Source organism: Bactrocera tryoni, chromosome 3 (assembly GCF_016617805.1).
Source record: "Bactrocera tryoni isolate S06 chromosome 3, CSIRO_BtryS06_freeze2, whole genome shotgun sequence".
NCBI classification, from domain to species: Eukaryota; Metazoa; Arthropoda; class Insecta; order Diptera; family Tephritidae; genus Bactrocera; species Bactrocera tryoni.
In genome coordinates, this window is record NC_052501.1 from 64,993,520 (window position 1) to 65,020,057 (window position 26,538).

Sequence of the window (26,538 nt, forward strand, 5' to 3'; positions counted from 1 at the left end):
AATATAATATACCATAACTATTTGGAATTAGAGTTGGAGAGTCCCTAATTGAGTTCAACCATAAATGTAAGATCCACGGAAATGGTAGCTGAATGTTCTGAATATTTCAAAAGGAGCAAAGAATTATAGAATTAAAAAGCAGTTATCTTTGTCTCATAGCATCAGTTTGAAGGCTGAAAAGACTTGAACTTTAGTATTCAATAATATCTTATAATTATGATAATTACAAATACATTTATTTTAAACTAAAAAATGCCGACAGAGCTTCCTCATGTCGTTAATATTCGGCACATTTACTTAAGCAAAACTACTACAATATACTGAGGCATCAGTAAAAGAAATGTTGAAATTATTGTAATATACATAGCTATCAATGAGTTTAGTATTTACAGAAGGTGTATTCGTCTTCTCATAATGTCTCCCAAATTACGAAATTGTTTCTTGCAATCAAAGCTCTTGGCATTAGGCAGATCAACCAACACTGCTCTGAACCAGCTAAGCTCGGAGATACAGAGTTCGCTGTAAGATGTGGAAGTAATGTATGCACCTTCCAGGATATCGAAGATGCTTGACACCGGTGCGCTGATGATAGAGACCGTACTGCGCACTAACGAAATCACAGTAGGCGATACCAGATTTCGTTTCGGCACTTTAAGAGGCTACCAATGGCGTCCGCTGTCAATGATATGCGGCCGACATTGTTATTATAGCTAGAGGAAAGTTTGAAAACCCTTTCTGTGATATCGTACAAAGCGGATTAGACCTGGCTAAGAGATGGTGCAGAGGGGTTGGACTGATCATGAACCCTTCGAAGATGACCATCAGCCCATTTAGAGATGAAGGTTCCTGCCCGGCCTCAGGAATCTTACCCTTAGAGCCAGAGTGATCGAATATGTTCAAATACCTTGATCTCATGTTGGATTCTAGTCTACAGTTGTAGCAGCACGTTGACCTGGCAATGAAGCACTTATAGTGCACAATCGGGTAGCTGGTAAATCCTGAAGCTGCAAGCCAAGGATTGTCAGGTGGTTGTACACCATGAACGTGCGACCAATTATCACATATAGGGCTTGAGCCTCGAAAGAATCGAAGATGCAACAACTCGCCTGAATCTATGTGTCGGGTGACATTCGGACGTGTGCAACAGCGGCACTTGTAGTCATGCTAGACTTCACAACGCTTCACCTAGTATTCGGTCAGGTAGCAGTACACACATTGCTCCAAATGGCAACAGAATGGTTTGGCAGAGGTAAGATAATATTTTCCCAGGGCATGAAGGACTTAAGTGGTGAAATACAAATGGCTCTTCTCCCAAGGGAAAACATTACCAAAAGTAATGCATTAAGAAGTTAAAGTTTACCCTTAGCAGTAAGGCCTAATAGAATGATTCCGCTCTTAAGCTACTGATTAGAGATATTACAATTATGTGGTACTCCCACGGCTAGAAAACGTCGGAGGAATGGGAAGTTTTCCAAGCAGAGGTATTTGCTATAAGTCGATGCGTAGAGATAAACCTCGAACAAAACTTTCGCTACGAATGTATAATTATACTCGGCGACAATCAAGCGGCACTCAAAGCGGTCTCTGCTTACAAGATCAAATCGCTATTGGTGCAGGAGTGTTTAGAACGGCTGAACAGTCTAGAAGATTGTCACCAAGTGCACCTTATCTGCATGGCCAGTCACAAAGGTATAGCCCGGAATGAACTTTCTGATAAGTTTGCCAGCTCCGCAATATCCGCTAACATGGTAGGATCCAAACCGTTCATTGTGTTTGGCCCCTATAACATAAATAAACTGCAGGAGTGGGCAAGGAGAGGTATCGGCAACAACTCCAAGGCATACGTCATGTCAAGTTGCTAATTGGTGGTTACAACCATAAAAGGTTTAAATATGTAATCATCCTTCCAAGGGACAAACTCAGGCTACTTGTCGCTTTCTACACTGACCATTATAAGCTTCCTTTGCAAATTGCCGGCTCTTCGACATGGAACCTAAAACTCCAGAACAGCTACTAATTGACTGCACAGCAGCCTTTCGGCGCAGCATATAAGCCCTTGGATGCATGTTTCCATACAAAGATCAATTTATCAATATGCTGGGATTAAGTGAGTTGTTTTGATTTAGGAGAGGACACAAAAATCCTTAGGTCGTGGTGCAATTCTCATTTTTTTATCTAATTGAATCTAATCCTGAACAAATCTTTTCTGAACAATCCGTCTACAAACCGTCTTTTCGCAAATTGAAACACAACCTCATATGTTTTAAGCAAATATTAAGGAAGACGAGAAAAGGTACTAATTTTTGTTTTTGTGCTAAAATTTTAAAGCACAAGCAATTTAACGCTAAAGCTTTCATTAATGCTTTTACTCGACCTTTAATTCAAGCTTGCTATCTTATTTTTTTTTTTTTGGTTTCGAAGTACATATTTAAACTTTAAACGTCTATTTTTAGCTCTCTATCAAACTTAATATCCGACAAGCTTTTAGGAAATTGAATAAATGCTCAAGTTTATGAGAAATTCTAAATTAAACACAATATAAATTATTGTTTGATATTATTGTCGCTGAATTAATCTTACTTTATCAACCATGAGAGTTATGTTTTGAGCGATTTACGGTTTTGAAAATAGCGTCATTGATTCTGCAACTGAGCTTTGTCTAAACTACTTGCCATCGAATTCAAATTGTTCACGAGTATTTTAAAGTTAAAGAAAACGATTTTTTGAGTTTCGTTTGGCCGTTAAGCTCAGAGCTGTATAAAATAGTATATTTTAAAGCTCTTCTACAATACCATTGCTAATTTCACTTTTCCAGTCTATCATATAACATTCAACTGCGCTTATGTGTGCATTTTTTATTTATTTTTTTTTTTTTTCGTTTTGTAATTGCGTACAACACCTTACTTCATTATTCCACCCTCTCGAGCGCGAAAGAATGAAAATAAAAGCTAAACAAAAGCAGTTTTTTCCGTTCCTTTATAGTCTTTAGGAAAAAGTGAAAATTTCCTACGTCAATGTCAAAGTTGTCGGGTTGCATATGTGTTTGCATGAGTACCTAGCATATACGCATACACGCACAAAGCATGTTGATATTGCCATTGTTTTCATTTACCTACACAAATAAGAGTTGTGTTCATACATATTTACATAAGGGCACACATTTATTTGTTTTTCTTATATTTGCCCACTACCCATACACATATAGGCACTCATTACAGTTATCCTCAGCCCTTGAGCAACATTTTTAATTACAAGTATTTACTATTTACATATATACTATGTCACATACAGGTAAGTGAGGTTTATGAGTAAAGTGAAAGCTTAAGGCTCGACACACATGCTAATGCATCACCTTGTCGAGCAGTTAGACTAATTGTCTGGCTCATTGTTAATGTTGACTCGCCTGCCATTGTTGCGCTTATCCCTTAGCGCCTAAGGGTATACTTGTTTATGTGCTTAATCTGTATTCCAGTCTGTATACTATATGTTTTGTATGTAACCATTTAATTGCAACGTTTAATAGATTTTTTAAAGCCTACCAGAACCACATAATTACATTTGAAGTATTTTTTCATCTTTAGCGATTAATATTAGTTTCTTTGATACAAAGTTATTAAATATGTCAATTTGTGCTATCAAATCTTGTAGACTTTATATGAAGGCAGATACCTAGGTCAAACGAGTCTGCTTATTTGGGCCACACAACTCGTTTTGAAAAATATTGCATACTTTAAAACGCTTTGTGCAAATTTTGTGTCATATTGTCTGTAGATTTCACTATCTGGATAAAAATGCAATACAAGCGATATTCGATATGAATTCAATATTTATTAATTAAAAATAGCCCTATGTGAAATACGCGCCTCTCAGTACCTCATAAATATCGTTATGAGTTATTTTGAAAATAGAATGCTGATCTACAACACCGCCGAAGACATCAAGAGCTACCCTATTTCAAGTGGAGTTCCACAAGGTTCAGTATTAGGCCCTCTCTTATGGAATCTCGTATATAATGTGTTGCTATGAATTCCAAACCTTATAGTCTTGGCAGTAACAAAACCACTTGGTGACCTCCAAAATAAATGTTATGAATGCATAAATGGTCTGCGCCAATAGTTTTCTTCCATGAGTTTGGAACTGGCTGAGCACAGAACAGAAGTATCAGAAGTATTGCTCATAAGCACCAGGAAAATTGAAGAAAGAATAACTCTCACTTTAGAAGAGTGTGCGGTTACTTCACAGTCACAGTTGAAGTATTTAGTGGTAATATGGGACTCCAAACTGAAATTCAAGGAGCACTTAGCATACACATCGAATAAAGCAAATAAGATTTACAATGCCTTATCAAGAATGAATTTTCTTGGGCTTGAATTGGAGGATGTTGATAAGGCGTGGCCTGCAAGATCATGCCTACTGGACTATTTTTGTGGAATTATGTGAAGTTTACGCAGATAAGGCGTGATTGACGCCTTGAAAGACACTAGTGTTGCTGTTGTTAATTAAAGCCTTAAGCCAAAAATTATTTTACTTAAATTGATTATTAATAAAACCAAAAAGAGGTGGACAAATTTTTCCATTTAGAACTTTCGAAAAGCTTTTCTTGTTACTCCTATTAACAAGAAGCTTCGGAATTTGGTGCTTATCCCGCCACATTCTATGTGATTTATGTAGATACAATTCTTAATAAGCTGTTTTTGACTCAATTGAAAGCTAAAGCTCAACATTAGTTTACTTAAAAAAAAATAGCTTCACAAAATTACAAAGTTTTCCAGTAAGAGTAATATGATTTCTTTAAAACAAAAAAAAAAAACTCACATTAATTGCTAAGAAAATTAAAATGTTTTATTTCTAAATATAACATCATTCAAATGGCCTTCACGACTTCTTTTGCAGGAACAAATTCAAGGAACCCCATATTTGAGTACTTTTTCCACAAATTTATGTCATATGTCATCAATAGCACATTCAATATTGATCCTAAAGACCAAGAACTTCAAATGGCCCCACAAGAAGTGGGGCCTTCATGGAGACCATTCAATGTCACAATTTCTTGAAATAATCGAATCTCCAAACTTTTCTCGCAATAATTCGGCTGTTGCATGTGCCGTGTGGTACGCAGCCCCGTCTTGTTGCAACCAGATGTTGTCAAGATCAACTTCTTCCAGTCACGGCCATAAAAAGTTGGTTATCATTGACAGTTACAGCGTCACCAGCTTCATTTCGAAAGAAGTACGGACCGATGATTCCACCACACCAAAATCCACACTAAACTGTTAATTTAAATGAATATAATGGTCGCTCATGAATAGCTTGTGGACTTTCTCTCCACCATAATCGACAGTTTTGTTTATTTACCACAACACAGAATCGCTATCAGTAGAATGGTTCAGGTTCCATATCGTCTCGTCAGTGAAAGACTTTTGGCCCAAGATGGATCGAAAGAGATCTAGTGATCTTTCTGCCCTCAATACGGCTAGCCTCTCCCTAGTTGTGGAGATTTTAACAGGTCATTGCCCTATTGGCGTACACGCAGTAAAGCTGGGAATCTTACCAGATGACATCTGCAGAAGCTGTGTGAAAAAAGATGAGATAAAAACAACTCAACACTTCCTTTTTCACTTTCTCGCGTTTGGGAGATCAAAACTAAAACAGTTAGAAGTTGGAAGTGAATTTTGTTGAATTGTTTTTTCATTAGAATTTGAATATTTTCAACTTAAAGCAGCACACCACGTAACAATGATAAAAATATATTGAAATTCTTTTTGCTACCACCTCCTCGTTTCACTGAACTCAATTTCTAAGAATTTCTGCAATATTTTTCGGACGCTAATGACCGTTAAATGAAGTTAAAAGGCAATAAAATAAATTGCGAGCGCAAAATAAGATAACACAAATTTAATAGACAACTTAAAAGCGGTCAACCCAGGTCACTTGGTCGCCGAAGTGGAGCAAAAAAGTACTTTGCACGTTGATTGCGCCTAAAATTATGTTACGAAAGCGCAGAAAAAATACAAAACGACGCGCTACTTTAGGCAGTGCCATTAAATAATGCGCATAACTTCTCATCCGCGCGGAGCTCCTTCCTTTCTGGTTAAAGAAGAAGAACGAAAGGGTGGCGGAGGTGGTGCGGGTGGTGCTCCATTTCAACACTGCTGCAGGCGCTTTCATTTCGAGTATGCTTTAAAATTTTGCGGTCAATCTTCTGCAACGTCAACGCACGCTCGCCCTCAAAAGATAACTGGTAGGAGAAAAAATGTAATACCAACAACAATGAAATAAAAATAAGAGAGAAAATGACAAATAAAGTTAAACATTTTTTTGTCTCCTGTTGCTCTGCAGCTCTTTAAATTGCGGTTAGAAACTGCGTGACGCCGCAATTGCGTTGAGGAGGTAAAATGGCGAGGTGGTCGGTTGTATGCGGCAGTCACCAAAATGTCAAGTCGCACGTTTCAACGCCATAAAATAGACGCCCCCACCTTACATTTACTTTTAGCATTTCTATTACATTTCTTTTCATTACCTCAGTGCTAAACTTTCACACTTCGCCCTATCGTTGATGCTTTTAGCTAATTTCACTACTTTTGACTACACGCTAGTACAAAGTGTAGCCTACTGACAGGCGTGCACATAAGAAATTTAAAGTTTTACTCCTTCGTTGGTATATTTTTGACTTTTAAGGAAAAAATTCATTACACATTAAATAAATTCCTGAACTTTCTGTGTGTGTAAGTTGTGTATAACACTACGCTATTTGTTGTTGGCAAAAGTATTATATTTTTAACATATTTCTAAAGAAGAAGAATGAGAATGAGATGGATAGGGGTACGGATCCTGCTGGTTTCCAAATTTATCCAACATGCTAGTACAAAATATGGCATATTTATATATCAGCCTGAAAGTATGCTATAAATAGCCTTTGAATTTCTTTCTGTAGAAAAACTAGATATCGCGCAATCGATAGGCTGATCTTGTACCCAAAAGTACCTGCGTTAATTTATCTCCAGTGAGGAGCTCACTTTTGTTCTCAGTAGCTATCCTGGTTCTGCGTGGATTTGACTAATTCTCAGTGGCTCTCAGCAGCTCTGCTTGGCTTTCCATGGTTCTCAAGGGCTCCCACAAGCCTTCCATGGGTTTCTTTATTTCTCGGTAGTTCTCCATGATTCTGAGTCACACGCAATGGTTTCCATTGATTCTCAATGGATCTCCCTGGTCCTCAGTGACCCCAAGTGGCACTACGGGTTCACAGTGGCTCCCTCTGATTCTCAATCACACTCAATGGTTCCCATTTGCTCTCAGTGGATCTCTCTGGTCTTCAAAGGCCCTAAGTGACACTCCTGAATCACAGTGGCTCTTTCTGATTCTCAGTAGCTCTCCCTAGTTTTCAGTACATATAAATGGATCTTATTGGTTCTCGGTGGCTCTCCCTGGTTCTCAGTAGCTCTCCCTGGTCCCAGTAGTTTCCCCTATTCCTTAGTGGTTCTCACTGGCTTTCTCTGCGTCTCATTGGCCAGGAGCAGCCAGATCCTTCTCCTACAGATCTCTTCAACTAAGTGGAGGTCTTCCTCTTCTTTCAACGGTGGCTAATTTATGGAAAACTTTCAAAGCGAAAACGTTCGCATCCATCCGGAAAACATGGTGTAGCCAGTGTTCGCTGAACTATATCAATGTCGTCTCATACAGCTCATCGATCCATTGACTGCGGTATTCGTCGTTGTATACGCGTAAAAGCTCACAAATCTTGAGCAAACCTTTCTCTCGAAAATATATCAGGGCGAAAATTTTAAGGGTTTTTTAGAGGCAGGCTGGTTTTGTTTGTGAACGGAGGACTTTACTTACAAGTGTACATAAGGAGCTTGAAACATGTTCTGAAACAAGATGCTGATGAGTGCTCTGGAGAGCAGTTGTTACAACCTTCCTTTCTCGTTGACGGCGTATTTTGCGGCACAGAGGTGGATTCGTATCTTTGCTGCTACAATATAGTAGTTCAAGTCCATGTATTGCCCTCGGAACGTCCGCACTTCAAGAACACTGGAGACATGTCGTCTATCTGTCACAATATGGTCGGCCTGGCAGTCCAGAAACAGTCAAGTAGCTTAATGAATTTTCTGGCTCTGAGAACTAGTCTTACAGATAAGGATATTTCAGGCCTCGTCGAAGACCAGTCTCTAGCCTTTTGAAAATGTGTCGCTATGAAGACTGATTTTCCCAACCGTTGTTCCGAGGAAATTTTCTTTGTTCATCCTGGCGTTAAAGTTACCAAGCTCTGTTTCAATATAGTGCAGCTCTCACAACCGCGTCCCGGTACTCATAAAGGGCATCTTTGGTCATTTCGTCGCTCACTTCCATCCGAGAGTGAGCACCAATCAGTGTTATAGTAAATACTTCGACGCTGATGGATTCCACCAGAATATTTGCTAGGACTTGAAGAGTAAGTCTCTCTCCCACCATGAATCTAGGGTGGCGGTAATCTGAGATTTTATTTTTACATGGACATCAGTTAGCTTGCCAGCGTCACCTTTCCAATTAAGAGATCGGACATTCCAGCTCCGTGCCCTTAAATCATTGCCTTAGCCTTACACTTATTTAAGGGATCAGAGTGACGATATGAGACGATTGAGGCATAAAAAGTATTGCGCGCCACCCAGAATGTGAAGAATGCCTTCAACTCAGTGGATAAACATAATCAAGACTCTGCCCTTCTCAATTTTTTATGAAAATTATCATGTGTTATCTTGAAAACAGGCGACTATTTTTCGATACTGGAACCTAATGTATGATGGGGTGCTAGGGAGACACCAACCAAAAGCCGTTATATTAATTGCATACGCAGACGACCTTTTTTGTGTCTACCAGTTTGGACCAAATGCTTAACGGTCTGCTTCTTCTCAATAAGTTTATAACTGGCTGAGCAAACGACAGAAGTCTTGCTCATAAGTAGGTGCTAGAAAAGTCGAGAAAAGTATATATCTCACTATAGGGTAGTGTTCACAGCCACAACCTAAGTAGCTGGGAGTAATTATAGACTTAAGCCTTAAATTAAAGGATCACCTGGAATACACTGCAGGTAAAGCAAATAAAATCCTAAACGCCTTAACAAGAGCGATGACAAATAAAGGTTCCAGCCGGCGATTTTTACATGCAAAGGTAATGAGATCGTTTTTATTATATGCGGCTCCAATATGGATCCAGGTACTATCATTTGAGCACATTTAAGCACAGTACACAGGCTGTCAACTCTAAGGGTTATCAGTGCTTTCCGAACAATACCAAGCGATGCTGCTGAAGTAATAGGCAGTATAATACCCATTGACATCCAGGGTGACGAATACAAGGGTATACAAGTTATCAGAGCCGTCTATGGGAGCCAAAAGAGAAAAAAGAGTCAACAGTTTATCAAAATGGCAGCAGCGGAGGCAAACCTCACTCAAAGGACAGTGCACCCACAGGCTGATACTGGACATCCATTCGTAGATAGACAAACCAGAAGGGTACCAAAATTTCACCTTACTAAAATACTAATTGTGCAAGGGTTCTTTAGAAGCTTCCTCTATAGATTCCAGCACGACATTAGTCCGAATTGTCCGACGTGTTCAGAGTGTTTTGAAGATTCTGAGCATGCATGGAAAAATTTTAAAACTACACTTGTGTCTCAGTCAACTGGCATTACAGTTCCATCAGCGAAACGGCAGTCTCAATCATGACAAAACTGAGACATATAGAGCTGATTAGACGTCCGTCAGTCCGTGCCCCAGAGGAGAATCCAAGTAATATTTAATCAGGTGGCTCCGTCGGAGAGTCTGGCGTTGGATGCAGGATAGGTTTACAGGATTGAAGTTATGCACTCCACACATACAAAAAAAAAATACCTTTAGATATAAGCGAACTAGTCCCTCAGTTTCTGAGATATCGATCTGAAATTAAATACTTTTCATAGTCGTTTTCCTTGTTAATAATAAATTTTATATTAGCAAGAAAAAATATTTGTTGAAATATTTTAAATTGCAATGATATTTTTGATTTTTTTAAAGGACTTTTTAAAAGAATTTTATGTTTCAAGTTTCGATATTATGGTTCCGCTATAGCACAACTAGTCTTAATATGGTTATGTAGTAAACGAAAAATTCAAGTGTCAAATACATTAATGGACACATATATATGTAAGTATTATGTATGCAACCATACACACACACATGCATTTCATATTGCATTTATATGTGAGTTTGCAAAGCACTTCTGCGCGCCACAAAGTGAAAATTTATAATGTGCATACTTTCCGTGCTAAAATACCTTAACACACATACATAAATACACACAATACATACAAATATGCACATGCATTCGTACACGGAGAGAATAAATCCGTTTTCCGCACGACATGCGGGGCGTATGAGCAACCTACAAATGCGAGAGCACAATTTGGCTCAGCAGCGCCGAGTTTCACATGCAGAAATATACAAATAAACAAATGCGCACTAGAGCACACATACGTACATATAAACACTTAAATACATATGCATAAAAATACTCACACATGCATGACAAATGCCTTAGCAACAGCAATATGCACACATATGCAGCTCATTTCCGGTTGCTTGCTGAAGCTGTTATTGTTTTTTGGCACCGTTTACGATTTGTATTCGCTGCCACTGCACACACACACACACCCCAAATCAGCTGTTGTTATTGTTGTATGCTGCAACTGACTTTTGACAAGGCAACTTTAGTTCGTCGGATGTCGTCGTTGACTTGGAACAGACAAAATGTTGCCGTCATGTAGCAGTTGCACACGCACATGACTGGGTGCAATAATGCGCTATATATATATTTCTACATATGTACATGTATGTATGTAGTTTTGTGTGCGTGTGCTTGTATAAATATGCTTGTGTGTCTTAACATATTTGTGCCGCCTGCTGTCAGCAGCATTTTCAATATCTATTAGCAAAATTTTTGCGACAAATGTGTGCCGTAAACGTGCTTACAGTAATTTTAGTAATAAATGCACCAATACACATGCAGCTATTTGCCGTTATTACATTTGAAGGCATTGCAGGATGCCCAACTTTATTAATGAACTTTTCAATCTCCAGCAAATAATGACAGAGCTGGTTAGTAGTCTGTAACAAGATGACGTATATTTTGATAAAGGTGTAATTTTATATGTGACAAGTTTTCGGGACTATGTTTTCGGGATCCTGGTTTATCGGGATTTTGATATGGTTAGTAGTCTGCAGCAAGATGACATCTATTTTGATAAAGGTGTAATTTTATATATTTCAAGTTTTCGGGTTCCCGGTTTTTCGGGACTTTGAGATGGATAGGAGTATGCAGCAAGATGACATCTTTTTTGTAATTTAATATGTTTCAAGTTTTCGGGATTATGATTTCGGGACCCCGGTTTTTCGGGACTTTGAAATAGTTAGTATTCTGCAGCAAGAGCACATCTATTGTGATAAAGGTGTAATTTTATATGTTTAAAGTTTTCGGGATCCCGGTTTTTCGGGATTTTTCATATTGTCGCACTAGTATTGAAATAGTATTTAAAATTGGACGTAATATTATACCCAATATCACATTCTAAATATTTCAGAATAATTTAATTACTAGTTAAGGTCGTTAAACGACCTACTAAAATGCGCCTGAGTTCCTACTTTTCATCCAACGAAATTATATATTTGGTATTTGTCGAGGCACTATTGTTAGCTTATGCTATAAAAATATGTTTATTGAATCAAATATAGAACATTTAAAGACTCATAAAGACACATTCGAAGAAAATCCCGAAATTTCGGTATTATACTCTCCCGATCCCGTTACTTTAGAATCCAAACAATTAACTACTCGGCATCAAATACCTTAACAACATGTTAATTTGTTACGTGATTTCGCAGTATCGTATATCGCAATTGTCGTACATACATATTAGCGATGCTGCCTACTTTTAGGCGTCTTTGCTTGCATTAAAAAGTCTTCAGCAAAGCTACCACGTATTTCATTTCTTCCTTGTATCTTCATTTCTTTTTTAACAACGCACGTCATGTCAACACAGTTCCATTGCATTCCTGTTGCCTGGCTCTCTTCTCCTTCGTCAAATGCACAAAATGGCGCATATGCAAATATAAGTGCATACACTTGTACAAATGTAATTTGTTTCATCGTCGAATGCAAAAGCGTGGCGTGTGTGGCATGTGTGTTGCGCAGGAAATGTGAAGAAAAATGTATTTCCGCTCCAAATTGCACGCGTTTCCTGTGTTCGGTGGGTGCAGTTGACTTTTAATTTGTAGCTTGTTTCAATAAATGAAGTTAATAAGGCGAGTGCGGGAAGTGATTAGTTCTTGAATTTTAATTCAAATGAGATGTAACCTATGACACGGGCTCATGCAAAACTCTCTTCGAAAGATTTGAAACACCACCTTTGAAGCTCTGTCAGTAATGCTTTTGAATTTCATACTTCTAATACTAGAATACAAGAGGGAAACTAATAATAGCGAAAGTTCAAACTTCTGCCTCTTTAACCACTTCTATTTCCAAACGCTTCTCATCTGTGACTATAAGTTTTTTGCCAAACGGTTCTGGTTCGATCTTTGGTCACTTAATCGCTTCTTTTAATTGTATATGGGTGGTTAAGCGCTGGTATGAGCTCCAACCGCTTCCAAATTTGTAGGTTCTGGGCAGACTTCGTCGACTTCTTTGGAAGGGCCTATGCCAGGTATACAGTAAATTCTTAATCACTGTAAAGGCATTATGCTGTTTTTGTTGTTGTATCGGGTACGTAATCACCTTCCACATGTCACTTTCTGGGCAGACTTCGTCGACTTCTTTGTCAGGGTCATGTGGGGACTAATTGCACGCTGGACATATATGTTTGATATGTCAGGGCCTATTCTGGATAAGTAAGACTTTAACCTGCTACAACATCTAGAATGAAACTATGCAAGAGTCACTCTCGTTTCTCGCGACAACTCGAGCTCTTCGTCTGCAATGGGTAGTGGTTTTACTCGAAATACGCTATTCACTGCTATTGAGTCGGTGAAGGTGCTTATAGCTCCACTGTGGCGGTCAGTGCATGTCTGAAATTAGTTGCGTCCGAAGTCTGGTCGGAGCATTGTTTGATGACGTAGTTGAGGAATAACCTCTTGATGCTCCCAGGAGGCAGTTAAGCTCGGAGGAAGACATCAAGAGGCATTCTGCCGTAGTCCGGAGTGCAGTATTCTGACATGTTTGCAGCTTCCTCGTCCGCGGTTCACTGCATCCAGGCGACTACATAGGTGCGGCATAGTTAAGAACCGGCCGGCCATTATCATTTTCAGATTAAGATTAAAAAATTAATAACTTTTCTTGTCACGACAAGACCATGATCAGATCTTTTGAGTAGCTGTTTTCGGAAAGTTGTTTCAAGAATTTTCGTTATGATGCATGTCCCATTTTTGGTCAAAATTCCCTAATATCAGTATTTTAATCAATTTTTCTCTTAGAATATTCAGTAAGAGCTCCGAATGTCTATACTTTCAATGATAAACATGAAGTTTGGACAGTACAAGTACGAGCCGTAATGGTTCTCAGTAGTTCTCTCTGGTTCTCAGTCACATTCAATGATTCCTATTGGCTGTCAGTGGATCTCCCTTGTCCTCAGTGGCCCCTAGTGGCACTCCTGGTTTACATTGGATCTGTTTGAATCTCAGTAACTCTTCCTGGTTCTCAGTACCTCTAAATAGTTTCACCCTAGTTCTCAGTAATTCCACTTGTTCTCAGTGACTCTCACTGGTTCCAGTGGTTCTCCCTATTTCTTAGTGGCTCTCATGGCTCCTTGTGCGTCTTATTGGCCAAGAGCTACCCATTCCTTCTCCACCTGATCTCTTCCTCTTCCTCTGCTTTCACCGGTTTATAATGCATGGACTAATTTCGTCGCAAGAACATTCGCATCCATTTGGACAATATTATGGCTTTCTCACCCCCGACTTTAAGAACTTTATGACTTTATATAATATTTGAAATCAAGCCGCCTGCATTTGACTCTGCAGTTAGCTCATATTCTGAAATGATTTCCTAAGCCCATCTGACGACTATCTGAATGGAACTTGAAGCCATCGATGGCAGTTAACCGGTCTCTCTCAGGGATACATGACACATCGTCACCAAAATCGGTTCCCGAGTAGTAAACTGCTCGAACCATTTATTCGTATGTGAACTCTCGCATATCTGCAACACATGTGTTCCAGAACGTCGCTTAAGTACACACTAAGAAAGTTCTTTCTTCGGCCTTCGATGTACCCGACCAGGTTATAGCCACTGACAGTCTCAACCCTCTGCATCCGTAAGGTTTCTTCAACCAAAACATTAGTTCTTAAATACTAAACATATTTCACTCCCTATGGTAGGATTTTAGCGCTTTGGAAGCCCGCCATTCAATCGGCTGTCAAATTTATTCGCAGTGTTGTTGTATGCTTCGTTTAAATTGTTGTTCTCACTGTTGTCGCCAGCAACTTGTTAAACATTTTTGGTCATTCAAAAGTTTCAGTTTCAGCGCTGGCCTGCAACGTCTTTCTCTCTTACTTTTCGCTTACAACGAAATTGGGTAAAAGCAACTTTTTTCATCTAATTTCGAGCTTTCAGCGCACACGTCGACACTTGTGCGACATCAAAAGTTGACGTCGACTACAACAAAAGTAACAGCTTAAAAGAAAGGCAATCAAGACGCCAACCAGGCAGTCAAGCCAACAAGTTAGGAGCTCAACACTGCCAAGAGCAACTCAACGGCCATCCACACACAGCTCGCACAGACCGCCTTACGGCTAAGAAGTCGCAACGTTGCCGCAAGATGTGTAACGACCGGCAATTTTGTGTTGCTTACATAAATGTAAAGCAAAGTTTTGACACAGTTTTTGACTGGCAACATGGTCGTTGGTCCGTCGCCAGCTTCCACGTCGGTGAGGCGCTCATCTCTATGGACGGCCTCGAGTATTTTAACAAGAAAAGTTTTCTAGCAATTTCGTACACTAATAACGGGTGAGTTGCTGTACAAGCACGATGGCGGCGCTGTTGTTGTCAATATCTTGTCACCGCGGCAACACTAATAAGCATTTGCAGTCAATACGGTTTATCAATCCTGGTAAATTTTTCGTGATTGTAGGGTACAAGTTGTCCGAAACAGTTTTCGAGTATAATTGCTGCGATCATTGCTTCGCTGCAATCTTTTATTGCAAAGAAGTCATATATTGTTGCCTACATTTTGGCGGAAATGTTAATCACTGCAAAATAATTCGTTAACATATACACGTCATAGATAATTTAAAAGAGTTAAAGAAACTTAATTAAAATTCCTTGTCGAGTTTTATAAATCATGCCTTTAAGCCGGAAAGTATGCAACGTATTTTAAAATACATCTGTATTCGGCATTCACAAAGTGTGTGTGTATGAAAAACTCTTTCTATAAATCAAAGTGGCTTTAATGAATTCAAAATCAGTTGATTGCATTCAATAAATATAGGAACAATGAATACCAAAACACAAAAAGGCTTATAAATATGTCACAGCACTTTATATTCCCATAAATGTACTTAATATATTATATTTCAATACGAGTACGCCGGTACTGCATAAAATTGTTCAATATTAATCACTGCATACTTCAAAGCACACTTGCTTTTAATTATAAATTTGTTAAAGCATTGCAATGCTGCACAATACCATATACTTTCATGCAGGCTTCTGCCATTCTTTACTCATAGCCATACTTATTTGAGCCTCGGTTTGAAGCCCGGTCTTATGTAGTGTTCTCCTTCATTCTCACGAAAATTTTCTACTTGGATTGCACGCCAACTTGCTTCTCCTTTCTCATCGCTCAACAACAATACCAGCTCCTTAAAGCCATTGAGCCGCAGTTTCTTAAAACTAACGGTACGGTAGACTTAAGCATCAATTCGTAAAAAACAACCATCATCCCTTTCATAAAAAGAATATCTCTTCCGGGCTTGTGGATCCTAACCCTTAATGGCAAGGAGTTGGAGATGTCTAAGGAAGTAAAATACCTAGATCTCAAATTGGACTCCACCCAGTAGTAGAATAGGTGGACTAAATACTAACTAAAGCTACAAAAGCAATGTGTAGGCGCCTGGTCGGCGGATCCTGGGGAGGTAAGCCAAATATCATAAGGTGGCTGCATGCCACGATCGGGCGGTCTGCCTTTACATATGAAGCGATGTCTTGGACATCGAAGGCATCGCAGACTTTGGTAGGTCTTCAACTATCAAAGCTGCAGAGACTTGCCAGCTTCTGCGCCTCATGATCATGCTGCAGCTCACACCTCACCAAAGTTCAATCATCCCAATGGTAGCTGCCACATGAGCCAAGACCGAAAAAAACGTGCCAAGTTAAGTCGAATGTGAAGGTTTGTTAACAGTTTTCTTCGATTTCAAGGGCGTTATGTATCTTGACTTCTTTCCAAAAATGGTCGCAAGGTCAATAAAGAATAATACCTTCAAGTTATGCGGGATTTGCGCGAAGCAATCTGCCCGAAACGCCCAGATTCGTGAAAGAACGAAAATTAGCTTTACACCTTGCTCACGCATCGTTGCATGTGCACGAATATTTGTCCAAAAACAACTCATCAATAATACCTTAGCAACCGTATTCCCGGCTCTCTGTGACTTTTATTGTTCAAAAAACTGAAGAAGACTTTAAAAGGATGACGCCACGCCACAATTGAGTTGATGAAAATTGTATCGAAAGAGAAACTAAATAAGGTGACAACACATTACTTTTTTAAGTGCTTTAAGGATTGGAAAAAACGCTGGCAAAAATGCAATATATGTGGAGATGATTACTTTAAAAGCGACATTATAGATTTTAATGAATAGTAAACATTTTCTTAAGAAATACAAAATTAGCCTTTTGAACAGACCGCTTATAGTGCAAGAATGCTTCTATTCTCAATTTTAAATATGAATTAGGTTGATCTGTACCATCAGTAACCAGTTACTAGTATTCTAACTTGATTCCAAGCACTCTCCACAACTCCCGTTCTTTGTGCAATTTGAACCACAACAGTTAAGCTCCAGAGAAGCGGAGGCAGCAAAACGCGAATAAAAAAAAAATAAATTTTTGTTTGTGAAAAGAAATTTTAAACGAATTTTCAGCTAACCAAATGTTGACAGGCAAAACTGCGCACGTAATATTCCCAATTCCACAATGGGTGCATAACACAAAAGCGCCGAACTCGCAATGGACCCAACGGCGTTGTCGGCGCTTCCAACCAAACGGATATGTCTGGCATTTAGGCACAGCCGATTGCATTCATTGGCGTTTTAAATTTGTTTTCTGTGCTTTTTTTTTCTTCGGAAGCCTTGGCTTGGAACGCTCGCCATTGTCATATTCAAAATAGCCGCGCTTAGCACAGCTTTTCAACTTGTTTTCCAGCGAGTTGTTTCATAAACTATGCAGCTTGTTGACAATCGCCGCAGCAGCCATTTCGAATCGCTATTGTTTTTGGCCGAATTTTTTTCCATGCCGCTTGTTGTTAGAGTTCTTCTTTATTCACACGATGATTTGTTATGCCCGGTTGCATAAAGAATTTGCGATTTTTTTGGACTTTTTTGTGGGTGGCGGATATTGGTTCGAGCATTGTTTGCCACGTCGGCAAGAAGATAATTTTAATTTTTTTAGACAAAGGCACAACTCGTCTAAAATGGCCGAAATCCTAGTAATTTTTCAATACAATTTTCACGAATATGAAGACTTTAAAGCTTAACTTCCTAATGCATTTCGGAGAGAATAGTTTCGTAAAAATAATTTGCACGGTTATCCAAAAGATAAATTCGAGTTAATAATACAGGAGGTATTAACTCCTACATAGCAAACATAAATATATTCTATGTTCTGGTTGACTTTATACCAATTATTTAGATCTGTTTGTAGGATGTCTATCATAGATAAGTGAATGCACTGGTGAAATCGATCTATGAAGTCAAAATGCCGCCATATACAAACTTTACAGATTTCGGCCAACTTTGTTGCCTTAATAACGACAATATCGAACAATAAGGTACATAAATATTTCTTAAGAACTTAAAATTTATATCAATTAATTTTTTTTAACTACAGTTTTCCCTCTCATTGCAATTATTCAACACCATGATAACAACAGTCACCAACTATAAAATCTTAGCGCTTCAATTACTCACAACAACCATTTCATGGGCACTTAAATCACACTTCGTTCTCAATGGCTGCTTGCTAACATACATTCCTTTGCTGCCACTGAGCACAATCACCTCAAAATATGTGCTCTACTCAGTTCCTGCTGACAGCTGACATACAAGCTTACCGTACTCTTCACTTGCCGCTGACGGCCGGCGAATGCATTGATCCAGCCAAGGCTCAAGTTGAGTGACCGTGTTAACATCGGAATTACATTTCCACATTTCCACTTGACAACTTGTCGATTTGTGTTTTCGTGTATAGCCATTTTATTGCTCTCCTTTTTGTTTCGTTGTATGTGTGTGTATTAGCGAATAGTCGTTACTTGAAAGTCATGAAGCTTGCAGTTTAGTAAATGAACACTTTTCTCGTGTTGGGTTTTAAGTCAAAAGTTGCTTGAAAATAATCAAACTTATTTGAGTTGTCATGTGAGATTGACTCCGATTTTTCGACTTCTTGAACTGTTCCTATTTGCTCTGAAGCTGGCTGCCGTTTAAATTATTGTTGTCTGCCAAAAAGTTTAGATATTATATCAATATGAGGCGATCTTTGGATAATCAGTTTCTTAGTCTAGTACCCAACATGGCATCTCCTGCAGTTTTTGACTCCTGCAGTTTCTGACTAAGCCTATCAATGTTCCATGTCTAACTCACAATTCAGCACACTTTTAGCGTGCTTATCATCTGTATAATGTTCAAAACTGTATAAAAAGTTTAAACAAGTACTTGTTTACTTTGCTGAATTGGTATTTAATGTGCTTAATTCTGTGCTTACAAAATAAGCAAGAAAAAATTCATTCAGTTAGCTTTATCAATATGAAATAAGCGCAATTCAGCACACGTTTGGAGCGTCGATTAAGTGTAAATAAGCTCTATAAGAGAAAGAATGAAATGAGAAATTTGTTTAATATACATATCTTACATTGCTGAATTGGTTAAGAATGCGCTGAGTAGACAAAAAAGAATTGCAGACTTGTTTTTGGTAATACCTTGCTTTTCAAAACGTTAAAAAAATGCTTGAAATAAATTTTTGCTGTAAGTTTATTTTTAACTCACTGATAGTGAAGCCCTGCATATTGCAGAGTTTTAATAAAAATTGTACTCCGTATAAGTCTTTTTCATTTAAGTCACACTTGAAATATAGCGCTGGAAGCTTTATAGGTATTTCCAGTAACCTTTGAAAGCACTGAATCATTTAATTACAATTATGTTTTAATTTGAAGTAGACCCAAAATCATACAAAACTTGCAACGCTGAATAGCGCTGAATTACTTTCATTGAGCTGAATAACGAATTTCATTTACATGAATCTACCACCGCTTATACACTTCAGTGAGTTAACAAGAGGACTGTAAAGCTTAATAGAATATTATGTAGTATAATTTGAAAAGGCGCTGGATAAGATAAATTATACTTATTTTATTAAAAATTATTCGTAAAATTCAAAATTTTCAATTTCACTTAAAATTTCAAGCACTGAATTAGTTTTCTTGAGCTGAATAACGAAACAAATTTTTTAGTCACTCTAATTTACAGGCGCTGAATTACTTCAGTCAGTAAGCAAGAACACTGTAAAGCTTAATGGTGTATCTTTTAGTAGAATATAATATGAAGAAGCGCTGAATAACCTAAATAATACATATATTTATTAAAAGTTAATCGAAAATCACAACATGAGAACTGTAAAGGGTAATAGTATAATAGAAAATAATATAATAAAGTAAAAATTTTAATTTTAACTCAAAATTGCTAGCGCTGAATTGCGCTGAATTAGTTTTATTGAGCTAAATAACGAAACACATATTTTAGTCGATCTATTTTACTGGCGCTGAATTAGTACAGTCAGTAGACAAGAGCACTGTGCAGCTTAATAGTGTAGTTTAAAATATAATATACTATGGAAAGGCGCTTTATTGCCTAAATGATACATTTATTTGTAATAATTTAATCGAAAAGTGCAACATTTGCATTTTCACTTAAAATTTCTAATTGCGAATTGCGCTGAATTACTCTCATTGAGCGGAATAATGACTTAGATTTTTTTTTTTTTTTAGTAATGTATGTTGTTACTGACTAATGAATCAGATTCTTTAGCTATTTCAATTTACTGACGCTGAATTACTTCAGGCATACACCAAAGGATAAAAAATACTAAAGTATAATTTAATACGTAAAGGCGCTGAATAACAACAAGTATACTTATTTTAATTACAACTTATTCGAAAAGTACAAAAATTGCAATTTCACCTCAAATTTCCTACGCTGAATTGCGCTGAATTACTTTTATTGGGCTGAATAACGAAACAGATATTTTACTTTTGTATTTTATGTTGTTGTTTTCATCCCCTTCCGAAGAAAAATCGTAAAATCTCATTAAAAGACAAAATTGCTTAAGTTCATTTTGTTGCACTGCATCTAAACTCACTTAATGCATTAAGAATTCCCACAAACGATTAAACGCTTGTCCTCATAGCCAAATGAAACTCTCAATCACGGCAATGAAAAAATTATAAGCTACACAGCGCTACGCTCACAGCCAGCAAAGGAAACAGTGCAATTGTTGTGACTGAAATTGCACAGCGTCGAGATATCGTAGATCTATTGGTCCCCTGATGGTTGTGTAACCACTTACACTACCACACTACTACTATTTTCCTTGCGAGACATAATACACCACTGTGTGTGTGTTTGTGTGAAGCATGTTGCAAGTTGCCAGCTATCACTGCAACACTTGTCGCATGTCATTCAATGCCGATAAAGGGTATAGTATAACAACAGCAGCCAGCCATAGCTTGACAGGATAATTGTCTGCGCAAGGACCAGTAACACAAAGTATGTAATTGTGAAGTTAAGAGCATAAGGATTGCAAGTTGAAAGGCGTTACACAAAAATGGCATAAAATAAGAGACTGCAGGTGGCCTCCGTGAGCTAGTGGTTAACAGTGTATAAGCTGTGAGTAGGTAGCATGTCCAGTTCTGCTGCTTTACAAGGCAGATCTGAAGTTTAGTGCAGGAGTTTGCATCGAGTCTAGTGCCAGGGATCTTTTTGGGAGGGCAGTAGTTGTGAGAGAAGGCAATTTATACCCGCAATTTGTATTGTGTGCGGCAATCGATTTGGTGTAGCAATAAGGAAACAAAAAATGTATCACCACAACAACAAAAACAAGCATACTAGTGGCTGGTAAGCGGTTAAGCAGTGCGGATCAGGTAGCAGAAGTACTTTTTATGTCCACTATATTTGTGCTGTTTGGTAGAAATTATGTAATTCAGTTGCATACATGTTATTGTTATCGCCGCGGAAAACATTTCTCAAGTCACTTTGAAGTATGCTAGCATATTGACTGGCTCTATTGAAATATAAATATGAGTTCGCATCAGTAAAATAGACTCAAATATGGTGGGAATGTACACATAATATGGGTGACCGCTATATAGAAGTATATATACAGTCTATATATACATATATATATATATATATATTTATATGTAACTATCATATAAATTTTGCTTATACTATTAAATGTTATGTATTTCTCATATACATAATTTTGATATTAATCTTATCAAATGACAAAAGCTTAACTATTTATACTATATACATGGAACATGGATCGTTTTCAATATAAGAATATACTAGAACAAAATTTAAGAGCATCCGTGGATAAACTAAACCTTGGTAGGAGCTGGCTCTTCTAGCAGGAGAACGATCCGAAGCACACGGCCCACATCATAAAGGAATGGCTGCTTTACTATGCCCCACGTCAATTAAATACACCACCACAAAGCCCAGATTTAAATATTATTGAGCATGTTTCGGAGATTTTGGAACGTAAGGTGAGAAAACATGTCATTACCAGTGCGAAAACACTAAGAGAGAAGCTACAGGAAGAATGGCAACATATAACACCCGTTGAGATTGAAAATTTAGTTTCTTCAATGCCTAGACGCTTAAAAGCAGATATAGATGCCCATGGTGGGCCAACAAAATACTAATTTTTAAGACTCAATGCCTTATTGAAATGTTTTTTTATTAAAATGCTAGTCGTACGTAGACTCTTGTCTATGTTTTTTTTAGTTTTTTGTGAATAGTTTGTTATGTTTGTATTGGAGTACACTTTTTGTTTTATAATTTCCTAATAAAAATGTAATTAAAACCAAACTGCATCATTACTTTTTCCATACTATTTTTATATCCAGCAATACATCAAAAATATGGGTCGTACGTAGACTTTTGTCGCCCACTGTATATAGTACAAGCATATTTTATAGAAATTCATATATATATCAGCTTCTTCTTCCTTCTTGCAACACCCTTCACCTTAATACCTCTCTCGTTGCTTACATAATCTCCCCACACCGTTATTAGTTTTGACGTGATAAATAAAATTGTCAAAAGCCACCGTGGCGTATGAGTAACCTCCAATGGTCGTTTGTTTCTGATTCGCTGCATTTACTCTGCAACAGGGGAATTTTCCATTTGATTAATTTCTATTGCAGTTGTGATTTATTTCGATTCAAATCTTGATCATAGAAATCAATAAAACTGCACGTATCGTTATTGTTTATTTAAATTTATTGCAGATAGACGTTGATTGATGGCTAATAATCCGATTGCGAGGGTTAGTTTTTGAAGAGTATATGGAGGGTCTTGTTGACAATACTTGCTTGAAACGCTTATTTTTTGTACACCAAGCAAAGTGTGGGTAAAGTGAAATAACAATTTTAGTGGCTTTTTGAAAGCCATCTTTATCTAAAATGTTGGAAGTACTGAAGAGCAAAAACCAACAGGAAATATTTAACATGATCTTCGGAGATTGTGGTCCACTCAACATGAACCTTCAAGTGTATCCTTTAGAGGCTTTGATTTTAACTTTGATTGCATTTTTAGTAAGTTGTGGATCATTGTAAGCTGCTTTAGGGCATGATCTGAGAAAATTAAGTTATTATCTAAGTTTGTTACATCGATTGAAAGAGTTTTTTTGTTAGCGCGAGTTCTTCCGCGTTCCAATATATTCCCGTAGTAGCAACTATTCTGGGTTTTCATACTTCGATCCAAGAGCAGTCTCAATAATAATTTGTATTGCCATTACTGGCCTCGTGACTTCAAGGACTGCGTCGAATAAAATTGTCTGCTGCATTATGGATCCGTAATAGTCAATAAAAATTTATTTAACGCGAAAATGGCAAGCAAATTGCAAGTCCGCGAAAAAAATATTACCATTTTTCAAAAGAAACCGCAGTGGTATTTTATGAAAATTGCAAAAGAGATAGAGTCTAACCCTAAAACCATTTCTTGCGTTATTAAACATTTTAAGGAAGATGTGCGCATTGACAGGAAGAAAGGTTCTCGTAAAAAAAAAGGGTCACGTGATCCAGAGCAGGCAAAGAAAGTTGGAACCATTCTCAAGAAAGATCCGAGCTTGCCTAAAGCCTAACAATAAGTATTCAAATCTTAAATCTATTTAAAACTAAAGAAGTTTAAGAATGTGGTTGAGCTCTTCTGGTAGAACATTGCTCTCTGGTAGGCTGGTAGATCACTTCTTTTTAAACGTGTTTGATTGCAGGAATTTAGTGAGGCATTAGGCAATGGATTTGAATTTCAGCGAAGTTTAAAAATATATCTCATTCTGCTGTCTTCTATCTCCTTCTTTACCATTATAATATCAAGATATTTATGAATGTTACGCATGTACCATGGTGCACCCGTGATTGTTGCGTGATTTTAGATTGTAATCTCTGAATAATATTAATGTTGGTGGCACAGGTCCTATCCCACAGTTGAATGCCATACATCCAAATCGGTTCTATTATTGCGTTGTACTACTGTGCCCAAATAATAAGGTGACGGTCTTTTGAGCTTGGTGAACAGCCAGAAGTCGCACGGCGCCAGATCTGGTGAATACGGTGGTTGCGGAACGATATGGGTTAAGTGTTTAGCGAAATGTTCATGAATTACGAGGGTAGTATGGGATGGTGCATTAACGAGGTGTAAAAACCAAGAATTGTCTTTCCACAATTCCGGCCTCTTTAGGCGGATAGCGTAACGCAAACGACGCTTAACGTTCAAATAATATTCCTTGTTGACTTTTTGACCGGTTGGAAAGAATTCATAATGCACAATACCACGATAACCGAAGAAAACAGTCAACATGACTTTGATTTTTGAGCGACTTTGGCGCGATTTTTTTGGTCTCGGCTCTCTTTTGGCACGATATTCGCTCGACTGATCGGTTGTTTCGGGGTCGTAAGCATAGATCCAAGTCTAATCGCCAGTTATAATGCGTTTCATGACACCCTGGTAGTCGGAAAGCATCGTTTCACACACTTCAACGCGACGCCTTTTTTCCAAAAAACTCAATGTTTTCGGTACCAGTCGAGATTTGACGCACTTGAGGCTCAAAACATCCTTCAAAATGGTATTGGCTGAGCCTTTCGATATGCCAACTTCATCAGCAGGGTCTCTAATTGTTAATTGACGGTTTTTCAACACCAAATCTTTGACTTGTTGAACGTCAGCTTCGTCGGTTGAGGTTGATGGTCGCCCTGGACGCTCTTCGTCTTCGACACGTTCACCAAAGGCTTTCTGCACCATCCTCAACGTATCCGCAGCAGAAAATTGATTCCGTAAACAAAATTTAATGCAAATTCTTTGCACAACAAATTTCGACATCGCAAAAAACGAAAAACTCACCTTTAGCAGCTCACAAAACGACATGTATCTCAAAAACTTATGAATATTTTAGCATGAAATTTGACATAAATATGACTGACAGTACTACCAACCTAAAAAAAATAATTCTCCAAATCCTTCGACGCGCGCAGTTTAAATTCAAATGTCACCTTGGGCACAGTAGTATAACAGGACTTTATTGTCTAGGCTAAGCTTAGAATTTTTGTTTAAAGGCCAATTCATACTTGCTGCTCTTAACTTCATGCAAGTTATTTTACTCGCTATATGTTTGACAAAATTTTCAAAGAAATTTCTTGTGAGGCAGGCAATTTGCAGTCGTGGCAAAAGAAGCAGCTCATTCGTTCCATCAAGTACAATCAACAGCGAAATATATGTGAAGGAATGTTTACAAAAAAAATTGCTCCCATTTCTAAGTCAACTTGAAGTGTCTGACCTCGCTTCATGTCACTATAGCAAAACAGCCTTACAGTGATTCCAACGAATCCACCTAACTGTCTAGAATGATTGAGAGATACTGGGCTTTAATAAAAAGGGAGATGAAAGCAACAAAAAGTGACCAAAGACCTTCAAGATTTTCGCGTGGGCTGCATCAGATTCAAGATTTTGCGAATAGTTCTAAGATAAAGGTAAAAGATTTTTGAACAACAAACGAACACCACTTAAAGTTTGAAAAACATTATATTTTTGGTAGTATTTGTATTCGACGTTTCAAAACTTAAATACAGTTTTTCATCAAGTCATAAAATATACAATGGTTCTGATCCTTCTCGAGAAGCGGTTAAAAACAAATTTGTGGCTACAACAACATGTCCACAAAATGCAATTTTTTACAAAACACCTGGAGAATACAATCAACAAAACAAAATCTTCGCTATCGAACCCAGACGAACCAAACGGCCGGTCCTTCGGTTTGTTGGGTTAGAAGGCAAAAAAGAAGGATATGGTTGGTGTAATGCCAACGGAAATAAAGTAGATAGTTGTACCATATTAGATGAAATTTGGGGGAAGTAACAGGACATGAAGGAATTTACATTGATAACTAGCTTGGATCTTTGGGACAACATCAAACAATAGGGTTAGCACCTGGGGCCTAGATCCTACATCATTATAATGAGACATATGCTCTTAAAAACAGATGAACATGACATAAGAGCATCAATTTTTTTTTACTATCAGATGATCCAGTTTAATTATGCTCACATAAACACTAAATCTTCCGCTTTTTGTGCTTATATGAAAGTGGGAAATTCACAGAAAACTATACTTGGACCGTATGCTGAAAGTGTTATTAGTCTACTCGTAGTTGGTGACTAAAAATCATTGGATAATTCAATGAAGCTTCATACCAAGTAATGTATTGCAATAAACTCAAAAGCGAACCATACTGACTTTATTTTACTCAGGAACTCCAAATAATTATAGACAATCCTTCAACCAAAATTAAAACCAACATTTATTAAATTCAATACGGTGTAATTTTTTTATTTACATAAAGTGCAACTAGTCGGAAACTAGACCTAACAGATCAAGAACACCAAATTTTTGATAATACTATGGATTTAACGCTAGTATCATGAAGCCGACAGCTTTTCGCACTATACGATACACCAGGTCTGTGGCGAAAGAAGCAGGACTGTTAAAAAAAAAATTATAT